This window comes from Phocoena sinus, chromosome 5 (assembly GCF_008692025.1).
Source record: "Phocoena sinus isolate mPhoSin1 chromosome 5, mPhoSin1.pri, whole genome shotgun sequence".
Classification (NCBI taxonomy): Eukaryota; Metazoa; Chordata; class Mammalia; order Artiodactyla; family Phocoenidae; genus Phocoena; species Phocoena sinus.
The window spans coordinates 98,793,156-98,807,158 of NC_045767.1; the positions used below are offsets into that span (position 1 = coordinate 98,793,156).

The 14,003-nt window shown below is 37.3% G+C and overlaps 1 protein-coding gene across 1 annotated transcript in view; it reads right to left on the reverse strand.

Annotated features, from left to right (window-relative positions):
* Nucleotides 1-14,003, reverse strand: part of TMEM150C (transmembrane protein 150C) — a 76,180-nt gene that overhangs the window by 22,823 nt on the left and 39,354 nt on the right. The window lies entirely within an intron of this gene.

Consider the following 14,003-nt stretch of genomic DNA (forward strand, 5'->3'; position numbering starts at 1 on the left):
AAAGTTCTTGAGGTTCAAGCATGATGTAGCATGTATCAGAACTTCGTTTCTTTTCCTTTTTTAAAATTTTATTTATTTATTTAATTTATTTTTGGCTGTGTTGGGTCTTAGCTGCGGCACGCGGGATATTTGTTGAGGCATGCGGGATCTTTCTTTGCAGCGCATGGGCTTCTCTCTAGTTGTGGCCTGCAGGTTTTCTCTTCTGTAGTTGAGGTGTGCAAGCTCAGTAGTTGTGGTGTGCGGGCTTAGTTGCCCCGCAGCATGTGGGATCTTAGTTCCCTAACCAGGGATCGAACCCGTGTCCCCTACATTGGAAGGCAGATTCTTTATCACTGGACCACCAGGGAAGTCCCAGAACTTCATTTCTTTTTGTTTTTAAATTAATCAATTTTACTTATTTATTTTTGGCTGCTTTGGTTCTTTGTTGCTGCACGCAGCTTTCTCTAGTTGCGGCGAGCGTGGGCTACTCTTCGTTGTGGTGCGTGGGCTTCTCATTGCGGTAGCCTCTCTTGTTGCGGAGCCCGGGCTCTAGCACACAGGCTTCAGTAGTTGTGGCACACGGGCTCAGTAGTTGCGGCTAGTGGGCTCTAGAGCACAGGCTCAGTAATTGTGACGCCTGGGCTTAGTTGCTCCATGGCATGTGGGATCTTCCCGGGCCAGGGCTCAAACCTGTGTCCCCTGCATTGGCAGGCAGATTCTTAACCACTGCGCCACCAGGGAAGCCCTTCATTTCTTTTTAAGGCTGAATAATATACCACTGTATGTATATGCCATATTTTGTTTACCCATTCGTCTGTAAATGGACACTTGGCTTGTTTCCACCTTTTGGTTATTGTGAATAATGCTGCTATAAACATATGTATGACATACACAAATATCTATTCATGTCCCTGCTTTCAGTTCTTTTGGGTATATACCTAGGAATTAAATTGCTGGTACTTGGTGGTCATGTGGTAATTTTATGTTTAAGGTTTTGAGGAACCCCCATGGTAGCTGCACCATTTTACATTCCCACCAGTGATGTACAAGGGTTCCAGTTTCTCCACATCATCACCAACACTTGTTATTTTCTGGTTTCTTTTTCTTCTTTTTTATTTAAACAGGGATTGTGTCAGATTTTATTTATTTATTTATTTGGCCACACTGTGCAGCTTGTGGAATGTTAGTTCCCTGACCAGGGATTGAACCCGGGCCTTTGGCAGTGAAAGCATGGGGTCCTAACCACTGGACCACCAGGGAATTCCCTATTTTCTGGTTTCTTGATAGTATCCAGAACTATTTATTTAAAAGACTGTCTTTTTAAATTTTGATGAGTTCTAACTTACCAAGTTTTCCTTTTGTGGATCATGATTTTGATGTCAAGCCTAAGAACTTTGCCTAGCCCTTAATATCGAAGATTTCCTCCTGTATTTTTTTCCTAAAAGATGTATAATTTTACATTTAAATCTGCGATCTGGTTATGTCTTTTTAAACAATAGATTTCTATTGTCTTATTCAATTGGATTAGACTCTAGACCATTTATAAATCACTTTAACAAGGATCAGGAAATAGGTGATGAGCTAAGTCAGTCTTCTGACTTAGTAATAAGTAGTAAAGAAGATTCTTATAATGAAGAACATATATTTAAGCCATAATACACCCTACCATGCCAGGTTCTTTTGTCAGCTGACGAGTATGAGGTTAAGAACAGAACAGTGAGGTGTATGTGTGTAGATGGGGAAAGTTCCCTTACTTACTTCACCTCCTTACCCACCTTTGAGTTATCATGGAGACCAGAAAATCAAAGTAAAATGCTCTTTCAGGACCAGCTTCTGGTTTTGTTAACCTACCAATACCCCATCTGACATATCCTGATGCTTTTATTTCCTTCTCCCTCCCTGGTGGGACTGTGTTAACCAAAGAAGGGGACTCTGTTACATATACTTTTCTTGTCCAAAATAATCTATTTGTCTTTCCTTAGCGCATACCCAGCTGATAATGTAACCAAAGAACTTGCAATAGAAAAAAACACTGATATACTCTCTACTTTCTGTGCTGGAGGAGAATTTCTGGAGATGCCAGGAGATGAATGTTTGATTTGGTTTGGTTCATAAGGTGTTCTGGCTTGACAATTTCAGATGTTTGACTGGAAGTACTTCTAAAAGAAAAAAATGAATAGATCTATTCAATCGACTCTCTTCATTGCCTCAATGTTATCTAAGAATTAAAAGTTAAAACTGAGAGGTGGTTCTCTTTCTCCCATCCTTCCAGACACCATTAAAATAAACTGGCCCAATGCTTCCTATCACAGTAGAAAGTGTCACACAAACTTTACTTATATTTCCAAGCAAGGACAAGTTCCACTCTTTCCCTGAGCTGCATCAACATGGTACCTACCAGCTATGAGGATACATTTTTCCTTGCCTTTTTAAAGAAAGAGGGGAAGAAGGAAGGACTACTCCATACTCTTAAGATAGTTTTATCTGTGCATTCTGAATTATACTTTTTAAAATTTTTGTGTAATATTTACTCCATTGATATTAATCTTCCAATAATACCTCATAGGAAAAAACTTAGGATAATTGCTTCCATGTCCCAAATAGTAAACTATATCTGGAACAAGGTCACCTAATGCGTTTCTGACAAAAGGAGGAAAAGAGCCAGAATTGCATAAACCTTCTCGAAAGGGTTCTGGCATTTAGACTCAGTTTGGAAGACTCCCCTCCAAATGGTGTCATTTACCCAAATGATTTGCAAAGCTGTTATCCAGATGGTCAAATCCTCCTCGAATGCCAGTACTGCTAATCCCCTGTACATTTCTTTTGCATGTTCTTTTCTTCCAATAAAAGTTTGAGCGATCTTCAGTCTCTTTCATGGAATCTGTGGTAGGAGTGGGACTGCACAGTGGGGACTGCTGAGCAGTCAGAGTCAAAGGCTGAAAATCTCAATCTGCTCCCTGCTTCCCTGAGCGCTCCTTCTTCCTCAGAAAGAAAAATGAACTGTCAAACGTTTGCAGTGGCTCTGCTGTCGACATTTTTGTTCCTCTGTAAGTCTTCGAGCTTTAATGCTCAAGAGAACACTTGGTCATTTGAAAATTTACAATCTCATGGAAAGAAACAAAGTGTTACTTAAGCCCACATTTGCTCAGCACCCAAGACTCCAACTACATGAACGTGACTTGAAAAACGTGATTTGACTCCAACTACATGAACAGGTCTTGATAAAGTTGAGGTCATATATTCATAATTTTATCACCAAATTCCAAACAGCTGATTCTTATAGTATAATCTAATGAAGCTACTCAAGTCAAAGAATATAGCATACTGTTACCAATAATAATCCTTGAAGACAAACTTTCCATTCTTTCAGGTGGTGGTAAAACTCCTCCAAGCAACAAATGGAAAAAGAAAGCCCATTGGATCATCTTGATTTACAGATTTTAAAACTTTGTTAATAAGAAACTACTTATGACAGTGAAATGTCTCAAAAGTTAAGATAATATCTTTTGGGGCTGGAAACAATTTGCTTGTTATGAATTGGAAGGATTTTGTATAACCTAGGGTAGTGGTGAGAGGCAGCTAGAGTTCATGGACTCAGAAGCCAGCTTACCAGGGCTTGTAATCCCAGCTCTGCCACTTATTATAGTGGTTGTGTGATCTCGGTTTTTCAGTCCTCTCTGTGCCTCAGATTCTTCATCAGTAAAGTGGGAACGATAATAGTACCTACTCATCGGGTTTTTATGAGGGTTGAAAATACATTTAAGGCTCTGATAACAGTGCCTAACATTTGATGGCTTTTCAATAAGTCTTAACTATATGCCACTGCAAGTGATCTTCGGGGTCTTCAGTTATCTTTCTTAAAATTTTGTAATTTATCAGGAAATAAGCTCTCTACCAAAGCAATTTTTCATTCTGCTCCCAGGGCCAGCTGGCATGGAGCAGGAAAGATTAACGAGTCACCCACTAATGACCAGGATTGTTGCAGTGTCTATGGACCAAGAGCATCCTTGATTTTTTTTTAACCTTCTGGGAATCTCGAGTTATTTTCCACGTGTATCATAGACAAATGTGGAGAGCGTGAGTTATTTTGTAATTCATTTACAATTATAGATGGTAAAGACAAGGACTATTTGTTTTGTTTTGTTTCATCCCTAAAATGTTTACAGGGTCTCAGATGTAAGTCAGCATAGAGATCTTCAATATAGCAAACTCAATATGCTGATGGTTAAAATTTTGCTTTCAAAATCCTAAGTTTGGGAAAGCATGATAGCTTGAGTGACTTGGTGTCATATATAAATATATGACTTCCTTTAATCATACAGATATAAACAATACTATTCAAGCTATGAGGTCAATTTTGAGCCAAATTAATTTCCACGAACACTGGAAAGAAACAATATATTAATTAATAACGGAATTCTTTAAAATATTACCATCTCCAAAGGAATATGATAGTTTCTATGTAGAACGAATGGTGACTGGTTTTTCTTCAATGGGCTCTTGATTTCTAAAATCAACCGCTTTCATTCAGTCGACAAATGACTTATAGGGATCCATTCACGCTATGGCCCAAATGATTCTTTTTCTCAGAAATAGATGGAACATACTGTCCTCACACCATTCACGGAATAATCCCAGAAGGAAGTCCCTTCTTCCAGTATTTCAATTCAATATTAACCTCTTAGAATTTCTATGCCAAGATCCTCCTCAAAGTCCATTTATATCTTCAATAATAAAAATATTTCCCACATATGGCAAATATAATTGCCAACTCAAAAATCATTTCTCCTCTTTTTCTTAGCTAACAGAATCTAGTTTTACCCAGCACAGCAATGTGTTCGGCCCAAGAGTATAAGTCATGGCCAGTATAAGCCAATTATAGCTATCTCATTTTCCTTAGACAAATATCTTTCCAGACTCCCTTGCACCTGGCCAATGAGATGAAACGGAAAGCCTCTTTTCTGCCCACTCTTCTCCTTTCCCCCTTGGGATGCTGTTGTGAAAGTATGATACCTAGTGCTATGGCAGCCATCATGTAACCATGAGACAACAAACACAAGGACCCAAAGCCAAAATACTAAGGATGGCAGAGTAGCAGATGGAAAGAACTGACTCCTTGATAGTATCATTCATTAGACACTGTACTAAATTCCCGATATCACCAGCTCCCAAACTTCTTGTAATGTGAACCAATTAAGTCTTCATTGCTTTATTACTGTAGGTTGGTATAGCATCAAAATCTGCTCTCCCTTCTTCCATTATAGCTGGGCAAGTGGCTGCTCAACTACACTATAATTAGCAGCCTCCCTTTCAAGTGAGTGTGGCCCTGTGTGTAAGTTCTGTCCAATGGAATGTAAGTGAAGGCTCTTACAATAAAAATATTGTATTATATAGGAAAAGGTATCTATTTTCTAGAGATGCACACTGAAGTATTTGGGGATTAATTGTCATAGTGTCTAAAATTCACTTTTAAAAACTTCATCCATGGGGCGATGAAAGAATTTTAGAAATAGAGTGGTGATGGTTATAAAACATTGTCAATCTAATCAGTGCCTCTGAATTATATACTTAAAAATGGTTAAAATGGTACATTTTATGTTATATGTATTTTACCATAATAGAAAAATAATGTTAGAAACCTACATCATCAAAAAAATATGTACCACATGACACTGATTAGGATGTCTATTATCAAAATCAAAACCCAAACCAAAAAAACCCCAGAAAATAACAAATGTTGGTGAGGATGGAGAGAAACTGGAACCTTTGTGTAGTATTGGCAGGAATGTAAAATAGGGCAGCTGCTATGGAAAACAGTGTGGTAGTTCCTCAAAAAATTAAACATAGAATTACCATATGGGCCAGTAACACATTTCTGGATACACACCCATAAGGACTGAAAGCAGAGACTCAGAGATATTTGCACACCCATGTTCACAGCAGCATTTTTCAAGGTAACTAAAAGGTGGAAGCAACCAGTGTCCATCAATGGATGGCTAAACAAAATGTGGTGTAAACATACAATGGAGTATTATTCAGCCTAAAGAGGAAGGAAATTCTGACATACTATACAACATGGACATTTTGAGGACATAATGCTAGGTGAAATAAGCCAGTCACAGAAGGACAAATACTGTGTGATTCCACTTATATGAGGTACCTAGAGTAATCAACTTTATTGAGTTGGAAAGTAGAATGGTGGTTGTTAGGGGCTGGGGGAAAAAGGGGATAGGGAGTTAGTATTTAATGGCTACAGAGTTTGCAAGATGAGAAGAGTTCTGGAGATGGATGAAGGTGATGGTTGCAAAACAATGTGAATGTACTTAATGCCACTAAATTATACACTTAAAATGGTAACTTTTATATGATATTTTACCACAATTTTAAAAAAAAGAACAGACACAAGGAAAATGTCACAGAAGATCTAAACAGACATTTCTCCGAAGAAGACATACAGGCCAAAAGACACATGAAAACATACTTAAAAATCTAGAAGAACTAAAGAACAAACAAACAGAGATGAACAACACAATAACTGAAATGAAAAATACACTAGAAGGGATCAATAACAGAATAACTGAAGCAGAAGAATGAATAAGTGAGCTCGAAGACAAAATGGTGGAAATAACTGCCAAGGAACAGGATAAAGAAAAAAGAATGAAAAGAATTGAAAATCTCAGAGACCTCTGGATAACACTAAACACACCAACATTCAAACTATAAGTGTCCCAGAAGAAGAAGAGAGAAAGAAAGGGTCTGAGAAAACATTTGAAGAGATTATAGTTGAAAACTTTCCTAACATGGGAAAGGAAATAGTCACCCAGGTCCAGGAAGCACAGAGAGTCCCATACAGGATAAACCCTAGGAAAAAAACATCAAGACACATATTAATCAAACTAACAAAAATTAAATTCAAAGAAAAAATATTAAAAGCAGCAAGGGAAAAACCAAAAAGAACATACAAAGGAATCCCCATAAGGTTATCAGCTGATTTTTCAGCAGAAACTCTGCAGGCCAGAAGGGAGTGGCAGGATATACTTAAAGTGATGAAAGAGAAAAATCTACAGCCAAGATTACTCTACCCAGCAAGGATCTCATTCAGATCTGATGGAGAAGTCAAAAGCTTTTCAGACAAACAAAAGCTAAGAGAAATTCAGCACCACCAAACCAGCCTTACAAGAAAGCTAAAAACGTTCTCTAGGTGGGAAACACAAGAGAAGAAAAAGACCCACAAAAAAAAAACCACAAAATAATTAAGAAAATCGTAATAGGAACATATATACGATAATAACCTTGAACATAAATGGATTAAATGCCCCAACCAAAAGACACAGACTGGCTGAATGGATACAAAAACAAGACCCACATATATGCTACCTACAAGAGACCCACTTCAGACCTAGGGACACGTACAGACTGAAAGTGAAGGGATGGAAAAGGATATTCCATGCAAATGGAAATCAAAAGAAAGCTGGAGTAGCATGACTTGTATCAGATAAAACAGACTTTAAAATAAAGACTGTTACAAGAGACAAAGAAGGACACTACATAATGGTCAAAGGATGAATCCAAGAAGAAGATATAACAATTATAAATGTTTATGCACCCAACATAGGAGCACCTTAATACATAAGGCAAATGCTAACAACCATGAAAGGAGAAATCGACAGTAACACAATAATAGTAGGGGACTTTAACACCCCACTTACACCAATGGACAGATCATCCAAACAGAAAATAAATAAGGAAACACAAGCTTTAAATGACACAACAGACCAGATAGATCTAATTGATATTTATAGAACATTCCACCCAAAAGTGGCAGAATACACTTTCTTCTCAAGTGCACATGGAACATTCTCCAGGATAGATCACATCTTGGGTCACAAATCAAGCCTCAGAAAAATTAAGAAAATTGAAATTGTATCAAGCATCTTTTCTGACCACAATGCTATGAGACTGGAAATCAATTACAGGAAAAAAAAAACTGTAAAAAACACAAATACATGGAGGCTAAACAGTGCGTTACTAAATAACCAAGAGATCACTGAAGAAATCAAAGAAGAAATAAAAAAATACATAGAAACAAATGACAATTTGTTGACGACCCAAAACCTATGGGATGCAGCAAAAGCAGTTCTAAGAGGGAAGTATATAGCAATACAATCTCACCTCAAGAAACAAGAAAAATCTCAAATAAACAATCTAGCCCTACACTTAAAACAACTAGAGAAAGAAGAACAAAGAAAACCCAAAGTAGAAGGAAAGAAATCATAAAGATCAGAGCAGAAGTAAATGAAATAGAAATGAAGAAAACAGTAGCAAAGATCAATAAAACTAAAAACTGGTTCTTTGAGAAGATAAACAAAATTGATAAACCCTTAGCCAGACTCATCAAGAAGAAAAGGGAGAGGACGCAAATCAATAAAATTAGAAATGAAAAAGGAGAAATAACAACTGACACAGCAGAAATACAAAGGATTGTAAGAGACTACTACAAATAACTATATGCCAATAAAATGGGCAACCATGAAGAAATGGATAAATTCTTGGAAAGGTACAATTTTCCAAGACTGAACCAGGAAGAATTAGAAAATATAAACAGACTTATCACAAGTAATGAAATTGAAACCATGATTAAAAAGCTCCCAACAAAGAAAAGCCCAGGACAAAATGGCTTCACAGGCAAACTCTATCAAACATTTGGAGAAGAGCTAACACCAATCCTTCTCAAACTCTTCTAAAAAACTGCAGAGGGAGAAACACTCCCAAATTCATTCTGTGAAGCCACCATCACCCTGATACCAAAACGAGAAAAAGATATCACAAAATAGAAAATCATAGACCAATATCACTGATGAACGTAGATGCAAATATCCTAAACAAAACACTAACAAACAGAATCCAACAGCACATTAAAAGGATCATACACCATGATCAAGTGGGATTTATCCTAGGGATGCAAGGATTCTTCAATATATGCAAATCAACCAATGTGATACACCACATTAACAAATTAAGTAATAAAAACCATATGATCATCTCAACAGATGCAGAAAAAGCTTTTGACAAAATGCAACACCCATTTATGATAAAAACTCTCCAGAAAATGGGCATAGAGGGAAACTACAACAACATAATAAAGGCCATATATGACAAACTCACAGCACGCATCATACATAATGGTGAAAAACTGAAAGCATTTCCACTAAGATCAGGAACAAGACAAGGATCTCCATCCTCACCACTCTTATTCAACATAGTTTTGGAAGTCCTAGCCACAGCAATCAGAGAAGAAAAAGAAATAAAAGGAATACAAATTGGAAAAGAAGAAGTAAAACTGTCACCGTTTGCCGATGATATGATACTATACATAGTATAGAAAATACTAAAGATGTCACCAGAAAACTACTAGAACTAATCAATGAATTTGGTAAGGTTTCAGGATACAAAATTAATGCACAGAAATCTCTGGCATTCCTATACACCAACAACGAAAAATCAGAAAGAGAAATTAAGGAAACACTCCCATTTACCACTGCAACAAAAGGAATAAAATACCTTGGAATAAACCTGCTTAAGGAGGCAAAAGACTTGTACTCAGAAAACTATAAAACACTGATGAAAGAAATCAAAGATGACACATACAGATGGAGAAATATACCATGTTCTTGGATTGGAAGAATCAATATTGTGAAAATGACTATACTACCCAAAGCAATCTACAGATTCAGTGCAATCCCTATCAAACTACCAATGGCATTCTTCACAGAATTAGAACAAAAATTTTTACAATTCGTATGGAAACACAAAAGACCCCGAATAGCAAAAGCAATCTTGAGAAAGAAAAATGGAGTTGGAGAAATCAGGCTCCCCAACTTCAAACTATACCACAAAGCTACAGTAATCAAGACAGTATGGTACTGGCACAAAAACAGAAATATAGTCAATGGTATAAGATAGAATGCCCAGAGATAAACCCACACACATATGGGAACCTAATTTATAACAAAGGAGGCAAGAACATACAATGGAGAAAAGACAGCCTCTTCAATAAGTGGTGCTGGAAAAACTGGACAGCTACAGGTAAAAGAATGAAATTAGAACACTACCTAACACTATACACAAAAATAAACTCCAAATGGAGTAAAGACTTAAATGTAAGACAAGACACTATAAAACTCTTAGAGGAAAACATAGGAAAAACCACTCTTTGACATAAACCACAGCAAGATCTTTTTTGACCCACCTCCTAGAGTAATGGAAATAAAAACAAAAATAAACAAATGGGACTTAATTAAACTTAAAAGCTTTTGCACAGCAAAGGAAACCATAAACAAGACAAAAAGACAACCCTCAGAATGGGAGAAAATATTTTCAAATGAAACAACAGACAAAGGATTAATCTCCAAAATATACAAACAGCTCATGGAGCTCAATATCAAAAAAACAAACAATCCAGTTAAAAAATGGGCAGATGACCTAAATAGACATTTCACCAAGGAAAACATACAGATGGGCAAGAGGCACATGAAAAGATGCTCAACATCACTAATCATTAGAGAAATGCAAATCAAAACTACAATGAGGTATCACCTCACGCGGTCAGAATGGCCATTATCAAAATGTCTAGAAACAATAAATGCTGGAAAGGGTGTGGTGAAAAGGGAACCCTCCTGCATTGTTGGTGGGAATGTAAATTGATACAACCACTATGGAAAACAGTATGGAGGTTCCTTAAAAAACTAAAAATAGAACTACCATACAACCCAGCAATCCCACTACTGGGCACATACCCTGAGAAAACCATAATTGAAAAAAAGACATGTACCACAATGTTCATTGCAGCACTATTTACAATAGCCAGGACGCAGAAGCAACCTAAATGTCTATCAACAGATGAATGGATAAAAAAGATGTGGCACATATATACAATGCAATATTACTCAGCCATAAAAAGAAATGAAATTGAGTTATTTGTAGTGAGGTGGATGGACCTAGAGACTGTGATACAGAATGAAGTAAGTCAGAAAGAGAAAAACAAATACCGTATGCTAATACATAAATATGGAACCTAAAAAAAAAAAAAACGGTTCTGAGGAACCTAGGGTCAGGACAGGAATAAAGACGCAGACGTAGAGGATGGACTTGAGGACATGGGGAGGGGGAAGAGGAAGCTGGGACGAAGTGAGAGAGTGGCATGGACATATATACACTACCAAATGTAAAATAGATAGCTAGTGGGAAGAAGCCGCATAGCACAGGGAGATCAGCTCGGTGCTTTGTGTCCACATAGAAGGGTGGGATAGGGAGGGTGGGAGGAAGACGCAAGAGGGAGGGGATATGGGGATATATGTATACATATAGCTGACTCACTTTGTTATAAAGCAGAAACAAACACACCATTGTAGAGTAATTATACTCCAATAAAGCTGTTATAAAATATAAAAACAAATACCATATGCTAATGCATATATATGGAATCTTAAAAAAAAAAGGTACTGATGAACTAGTTGCAGGGCAGGAATAAATCTGCCCTGAATGGACTTGAGGACATGGGGTGGGAGGGGGAAGCTGGGGCGAAGTGAGAGTAGCATCGACATGTATACACTACCGAATATAAAATAGTTGGCTGGTGGGAAGCAGCAGCATAGCACAGTGAGATCGGCTCAGTGCTTTGCAGTGACCTAGAGGGGTGGGGTAGGAAGGATGGGAGGGAGGCTCAAGAGGGAGAGGATATGGGGACATATGTATGCATACGGCTGATTCGCTTTGTTGTGCAACAGAAACTAACACAGTATTGTGAAGCAATTATACTCTAATAAAGATCTATTAAAAATAAAATAAATGTTTAAAAAGCACACACAAAAAAAGATACTTAACATTGCTAATTATTAGAGAAATTGAAATCAAAACTACAGTGAGGTATCACCTCACTCTGGTCAAAATGGCCATCATTAATAAGTTTACAAATAATAACTGTTGGAGAGGGTATGGAGAAAAGTGAACGCTCTTACACTGTTGGTGGGAGTGTAAACTGGTGCAGCCACTATGGAAAACAGTATGGAGGTTCCTTAAAAAAGTAAAAATAGAGTTACCACATGATCTTGCAATCCCACTCCTGGGCATATATTCAGAGAAAACCATAATTCAAAAAGATACATGCACCCCAATGTTCATTGCAGCAATATTTACAATAGTCAAGACATGAAGCAACCTAAATGTCCATCAACAGAGGAATGGATAAAGAAGATGTGGTATATATATATATATATAAAATGAAATATTACTCATAAAAAAATAAAAAGAAAAAAGAATGAAATAATGCCATTGCAGCAACATGGAGGGACCTAGAGATTATCATACTAAGTGAAGTAAGCCAGAAAGAGACAAAATCATATGACTGTTAGCTGTCAACCTAAGTGTCCATCAACAGATGAATGGATAAAGAAGATGTGGTATATATATACAATGGAAAATTAGTTCATCCATAAAAAAGAACGAAACAGTGCCATCTGCAGCAACATGAATGGACCTAGAGATTATTATACTAAGTGAAGTATAAGACAGAGAAAGACAAATACCATATGATATCACTTATATGTGGAATCTAAATAAATGATACAAATGAACTTATTTACAAAACAGAAAGAGACTCACAGACATAGAAAACAAACTTATGGTTACCAAAGGGGAAGGGGGGGAGGCATAAATTAGGAGTTTGGGATTAACATGTACACACTACTGTATATAAAATAAATAACCTATTGTATAGCTCAGGGAACTATATTCAATATCTTATAATAACCTATAGTGGAAAAGAATCTATATATATATCTGAGTCACTTTGCTGTACACCTGAAACTAACACAACATTATAAATCAACTATATTTCAATAAAAATTTAAAAAGATTGTTAGCTAGCTGTCTATGAAAATCCACTTTCCCCTTCTTCCACTGTGTTAAAAGAATAGCTAGGCATCATTTGGCTGCCCAGCCTCCTCTGCATGTGAAGTAGCACTGGGACTGAATTCCTGCCAATGGAATGTGAGTAGAAGAGATGGGTGCCACTTCCTGTCCCAGCACACACGTCTCTCAAACACTCATTTCCTATGGGCTGAGACAGTGGTGACCAGAAGAAAGAAGTTACTTTGAGCACGGCCTGCCATGAACCTCTCCTCTCCCGCTGATATGGGACACCCGCCCGGGACCGATACTTGAGAAAACAAACTTCATTTTTAAGCCACACTGTTGTTGGGTTTCTTTTTACAGCAGCTGAACCTTTTACCACAGCGAATACATTCAGATACTCTGTTCACCGCAGCCCAAATATCTTATCTGATACCTGCCATCATTTCCCATAAAAATGATGAAGTCACTCTGTCCACGAGCTATTGGAGAAGTACATGGATTCTTAGGTGACAACAATTTAAGAGAATCCTGCCCTGATGAATCAGATGATACCCAAGCATTCCAAGTGACTAGGTGTTTTCTTTAAGTACATGAAATAATTAAGGCCAGGGGACATCTTCCTCACTTAGCAGTGACCAACATTTTACACATAATTTTCAAAAAGCCTTTACAAATACACAAACATATGTTTTTCCTAAAGAGCTAGTTGTATTTTATAGATCTGGAATCAAATGAATCCTCAGGGCATCCTGGGAGGTATAAAAAAGTTGAGTAATATTATTAATTTTATTTTATAGATGACAATGACATCACTGCTTTTAACATTCTCGATTCACCAGTTCTAAAGAATCTTGTCTAGACTCTTTGCCACATGCAATTATTTCATGTGCCTTCCTACCCCTAAGGCAAAAAACAAACACAAAAAAAGACTATAAAGCCATCTGACCACAGGCTACCTGGAAATGAAATCCTTGTGCCCGGGAGTCCCTGATCCAGAGCTTTGAAACAGCATCACAACAACCCCTTCTGACCCACAGTCACAGCTCCAAGTGCCAAAACAAACGACGACTCCTCGTGATGCTGGCGCTCTCTTGCTGGGCTCTGACACCAAC